The sequence below is a fragment of the Crocuta crocuta genome, unplaced genomic scaffold, assembly GCF_008692635.1.
Source record: "Crocuta crocuta isolate KB4526 unplaced genomic scaffold, BGI_CrCroc_1.0 scaffold131, whole genome shotgun sequence".
NCBI lineage: Eukaryota > Metazoa > Chordata > Mammalia > Carnivora > Hyaenidae > Crocuta > Crocuta crocuta.
This window is the reverse complement of record NW_027528977.1, coordinates 10,784,327-10,790,320: the sequence shown is the minus strand read 5'-3', so window position 1 is coordinate 10,790,320 and position 5,994 is coordinate 10,784,327.

The window sequence follows — 5,994 nt, the reverse complement described above, 5'->3', positions numbered from 1 at the left end:
TTTTCCCCCTCCCTTTTTTTTTTTTTTTTTTTTTTTTTTTTGGTTCTTTCTTTTCATTCAGTTAAGTCTCAGTTCTGAAGGGGAAAGCCTCAGTTGACCTCTGCCCCCTTCCCTGGCCAGGGACTCCTCCCTCTCAGCACTCCCTCACACCCTCTTCATCCCAGGGTATTCAGCCCCCACCTCACTTCTCAGTTGCTTCGAAAAGGGAAGACAGCTTCCCCAGCAGGGGGCGTTGAACCCAGTGCCAGAGGCACCAAGCTCCCCTTCCAGAAGCCTAAGGTCTATGCTAGTGTGGTAACCCCCATACATTCCTTCATGCACCCCACTGCCAGGAGGACCATTGTCCCCAGCCAGCCAAAGTAATGACACATTCCAGCCCTGCCCGGCCTGCCGACCTTTGGCCTCTGACCCACAGTGGGCCTCTAGGTCAGGGTAGGGGCATAGAGGAACCTGGTTCTAAGGAAGGGAGTCAAGGTAAGCCTGCCCTGTGAGGGCGCAGCCTGAGAGGCCCTGCTGTATTCGGGCCAGGCCTAGGTCTGGGCAGGAGGCTGGGGCTCTCCTTCTTCCCTCCCTTGAGGTTAACACCCAGCCCAGGAGCATTCCTTTCCTGACCCCCACCTGAAGAGGCATGGCTCCTGCCAAGCCAGTCCCTCCAAATGGATCCTCTTTGGACTTTAACTCATCTGTGGAGAGGCTCCAGGATAGAGCAGCCTCTTGTCTCCCCCTACTCTGCTTGGGTCATGGGGCCCCACTGCCAGGCTGGGCCCAGTTGACCCAGCCAAGGGGCTGCCCAGGCCCCCCAGAAAATACTTGGAGCCATTGGGCAGCTATGGCCCATGCCATGGGACCCCACCAGTGGTACAGCCAAGCTGCCCCCATTCCTACCCACCCCACTTGCCCACCCCATCCTGTTCATGTGCTTCCAGGACCCCATGGTCCCCAGGAGGACCCTTCCTGGCCAAAGCCCCAAGCCTTTGGGGAGAAGCCAGTTCTCACTTGACAGAAGGCATCTGTCCATTCATCTCATTGGCCAAGAACAAACTCTCCTCTGGGATGTGTGAAAATGCCATTTGTTCCTTCCATCCCAAACTGTCAAGGCCTCCTGCTCAATCAGTTGTGTGAGAACTAGGGGGCCATAGAGCACATGAGAGAGGGAAATGTGTGTCCATGCATGCATGAGTATACGTGGCAGAGATGGCGTCAGCAACTGGGTGTCCAAAGATTGTACATATAGGTGTTGTTAGAGTGTGTGTGTGTGTGTGTGTGTCTTGAGATTGTGTGTGTATGTTAATCATACCCTTGTGTTAGAGACTGTATATGTTAGGCAGCCTTGTATATGTGTGTTTGTTTGAGGGGGTATGTATGAATTGAAATTTGTCATATCTGTTTTCCAGCCATCTTACATGTGTGGTCAAGTCTGCATGTGTTTAGCTTGTGTCTGCATGTGTATTCAAACTTGCATGGATGTCTGGAGCAACGGGTATGTGTTAGAAGTTGTAGAGTATATGTTTGAGAGCGTGTAAGATGTGCCAAGACTGGTGTGCATGTGTGGCTCTGAATAGGCAGTTGTGTGCAGAATTTGTGCTTGGGGAGAAAGAACATAGGTAAAGATACTCCCTTCTTGGCCCCCAAACCATTGGCCATGGGTGGCCACATCCAACAGGAGACCTTGTCCTTGGCCTAGAGTCCTCCCACCCTTGGGGGGTTCCTGCCTGAGGTCCTCAGTTCACTGGGACTGACCCTGGCAGTGCCCCAAGAAGCCATGCTGGGCCCCCACCAGGGCCTACCCCAAAAGCAGGGCCCAGGGAGGGGGCGACTTGCCTGCCCCCGAAGCCCTGCCCCGTTGACCCCAGTTTGCATTCTGCAGGTTTTCCATTTTAGTGGATTTATGCTTTTATTTCAGAGAGAGACATGTGTCTCCTCTGTCCGTTTCCAATAGTTAAAGCCATATCAGTTAGACTGCAATACTTTAAAGACAAGACAAAACAATCCATATGTTTAGGGAACCAGAAAAATCCCCTGGTCTGTCCCTTCTCCAGGGAGCAGGACTTCAGCAGCTCTAGCTCCCTGGACTTGCCCTTCTCCCCCGCCCCTTCCCCTGTGCCCCTGTGTCCTGCCCCACCAGGGGGCCTATGTCTGTGCCTGTGTCTGTGATGGGGAGCCACCTTGCACCCCTATTGTCTGCTTGTCTGTGTCTCTAATCCTGGGCAGGATGGTCATTCTCTAGAGTCCTGGGGTCCTGGGACAGAGATAGGCAGGGCCCAGTCAAGGGGCCCCAGGCTTCCCCAGACCCTATGTGTGAGCCCCACTCAGACACAGATGTGGATCCCAAGTGTTCAAAAATGTCTCCCCCTTGACAGGGGCCCTCAGATCTCAAAGGTGGTGCCAAGGTACACAACGTGCCAGATGGGCACCAGAGACTGAGGCCCAGGGAGCTTCAGATAGCACAGGAACACAGCCATGCAAGATATCCCAGGTAGACCTGAGGGACAAGAGACCCTCAGAGAACGTCTCTAGGGGTCTCCACAGCCCTTCTGCACCCCAGAGCGGGCTCTGGATTTTTCCCACAGGAGAGTACCCTCCAGGCTGCCTGATTAGTCTGGCAAACATTCCAGACTCTTCCAGAATCCTCAGGCCTACTCCTGAGCAGCAGGACCAGAGGTCATTCTGGAGACAGGAGCGGGGGAGAATTTCAGCATGGGGGATACCTGGCTCCAACCACTGCCAGGTGACCACTCTCAGGTCCAGGGGGACACGATGACTGTCATTCCTGAGGCAGACCTGACCATGGAAAGAAACTAATGTGTGACCTAGTGAAGATGTTGTGTGCAACACACTCAGGTGAGGGAAAGGGGTACAAAATATGTGTGGGGTGTGCTCTAGCAGTAAGGGATGTTTACATGATGTACCTTGGGTGGGAGGTATGTGTGGCCCACTGGATGGGAAGGAGTGAGTGTGTCACACCTAAATGGGGCAATGCGTATGATGTACTTTGAAGGCTGGGGTGGGGAGGGAGCAGTCTCGGAATTCAGCGCACACATACAGCATACCAGGAAGACATTCTTCAGCTAGGGAAATAAGGAGCAATCATTTGTATATGGTGAAAACAATGAGATGCAAGGGAGTAGGCACCACCTGAAGTGGGCATGCGTGGTTGCCAGGGAAGGCCACTGCCAGGCTTGCATGCCTGGGAGCTCATCCTCAAGAAAGGAGGGGGAAGGCTTCTCTGGATCACCCATGCCAGTGCTGGCAGGGAGCCAGGATTTCCACACATGGACATCCTCAGCTCCAGGTTTAGAAGCTCTAAGAAGTGGTAAAACTGTGTGGGGTCTCCTCCAAAGGCAAGCAGAAAGTCAAGAGATGCTCTTAAGTATGGGTGTGTGTGTGTGTGTGGGAGAGAGAGAGAGAGAGAGATGAAGACAGAGACAGAAAAGGAGAGAAAGAGGGAGGGAGGGAGGGCATAGGGGAAGAGAGAGAGAGAAAAGGAGAGAGACAGTGAACTGAAGTATTTCAGCATCCCAGGACCCTCTCAGGTGGAACAGCTGTTGTGGAAAGAAGCTGCCCCCACCCCAGGCTATGGCTAGAGTAAATAGGCAGACCCCCAGCCCCGAGAGCCCCCAGTCCCTAGATGGCAGGGCAGGGTTGCCCATCCCATCCCCCAATTGCTCTGTCCTTCGAAGACCCCACAGGCCCTTGACTGGATGGGCAGCTGGGGATCAGCTGGCTCAGATAAGGGTATGCCTGAAGATATGCCTTCCCCGCCATGTCCCCTACTCCCCTCCCTGCTTCTGCTGTCCACCTTCTTCACTGGGGAGAGATTGGAAGGTGCTCCCACTAGCCCTGGGATGGGGCTGGGGGTCCTAGTGAGACCCAGGTGAGGATGACCATCCTGCTCTTGCGGGGGAATCCCTTTCCCACATCTGTGCTGTGTCCTTGTTGCTCTGCTTTCTTTAAATGTGTCAGTGCCTGGGGGGAGGGGAGGGGCACCCCCTCATGCCCCCTGAACCTGACCAAAAGCCATGGCTGTTGCTCCCCCCTTTGTATGACGCAGATGCTAAGATGTACCAAACCAACCATGACAACAAAGAAAAGACCTTGTACAGCAATTCTGAGTCTGTCTGTCCTTTTCTGTCTGTTGGCACGACCAGTGCTACATGGGGCACCAGCTGAGGCAAGGGGGCCTGACCTGCTATACTTAAGATGTCTCAGAAAATCTTCCATTTTACCCTGACTTCTGGCTGGGACACTGGAAGCGACTGAAGGCCAGAGTCAGGGCTCTCCCCCAGAGATTCAGTGCCACTCACCTCCCACCTTTCAAAGTCGACTGTACGACAAACCCCCAGATCTCGTGTTCTAGCCTGGTCACAATATCCCACATCCCATCTCCAGCCATCCTTATTGGAAAGCTCCTTGGGATATGGCATCCCAACATGAAGCCAAGTGCCATGGGTGGGCAAAGGTCTGTATGATTTGACCCCAACCTACTAGGTCAGACCCACACCCAGCTGAGCCAAGCACCCCCACCCTCACATATAGCATGCTGTTTCGTGTTTCATGAAACACATGCTAATTCTTTCTCCTCTGCCTGGAATGAATGGTATCCTTCCCCTCTCTGGTGTACTCCTAAACTTCTCAAGGTCCAGCTAAGATGTCACCTCCTATGTGATACCCACCCTGACACAGCCCCCGTCCCCCTTCCCACAGAAGAGTTTGTTGCTGTGCTCACAACACAGAGCATCACAACTGTGTGCTCAGGCAGCCCTGAGTTTGCCAGTGGGTTCTGTCACCCAGCAGAGTGATCTTGAACAAGCCACTTAACCCCTCTGAGTGTTTGCTTGCAAGTAAAATGGGATAATAATTGTTCTGATCACTACAGTTGTGAGGAGTAAATGGGGTCAGGCATGCACACTCTTAGCACTGAGTGCCAAGCATTCACTGAATGGCACCTTACACATCCTACTATAATTTATGCCGCTGCAGTGTCTCTTTCTGACTTAGGAGCTCTCGTTGGTGTCATGCTGGCTGGTGTCCCAATGCCTCCCAGTACCCACTGCAGAATCTAGCCTGGAGTGGGTCTTTAGGAACCCCAATGCTGACTCAGGATCTAAGCAACCAATCTCTCTCTCCTCTGCTTGGTGGCCACAGCCATTTTTTCCTCTAGCTCTCTGCACCTACTGGACAATAGGGGGAGGCAGAACATGACCCCTTTCTCTCCTATGCCCTACCATCACTCATCCTGCCTTTCTCCAGATCCACCTGTAAGTCCAGGCTAGTGTACTAAAGATAACAGGTCCCCTGGCCTGTCAGAGTCTGGGGAGCTCAGTGTCCAGTGGGAGGCTGTATTAGTTATCTACAGCTGCATAACAAATTACCACACACTTGGTGCCTTAAAGCAACATGTGTTTATTATCTCACAGTTTCTCACAGGAGGCCAGGGTTCTCTGCTTCAGGGTCTCTCACCAAGCTGCAGTCAAGTGCAGGCCACGGCTGAGGTCTCAACTGATGTCAAGGGCCACTTCCAAGGTCATGTGATTGTTGCCGGGATTTAGTTCCTGTTGGATTGAGGGCCTCAGTCCCTGGCTGGCTGTTGGCCAGAGGCTGTCCTTCATTTCTCACTATGTGGGCCCCTTCATTAGGGCATCTCACAACATGGCAGCTTGCTTTATCCAAGTGTGCAAGCCAAGAAGGCAACAGAGAGCATCGACTGACAAGATGGAAGCCTCAATGTGATGCAACCTGACTGGGAAAGTACATCCCATCACTTTTACCATATTCTATTGGTTAGAAGTCATAGGTCCTGCTCACACCCATAGGAGAGGGTTACACAAGGATGTGACTAACAGGACAGGGATCACGGGAAGGCATCTTAGGGTCTTCCCCCACAGAGGCTGGGGCAACTCCTCCCTTCCCTACAAAGGATCAAGAGTTGAGCAGGCCCTCAGAGGAGCCAAAACCAAACCTCATCTACCACAGGGTCCGAAATGGTGGAGGAAA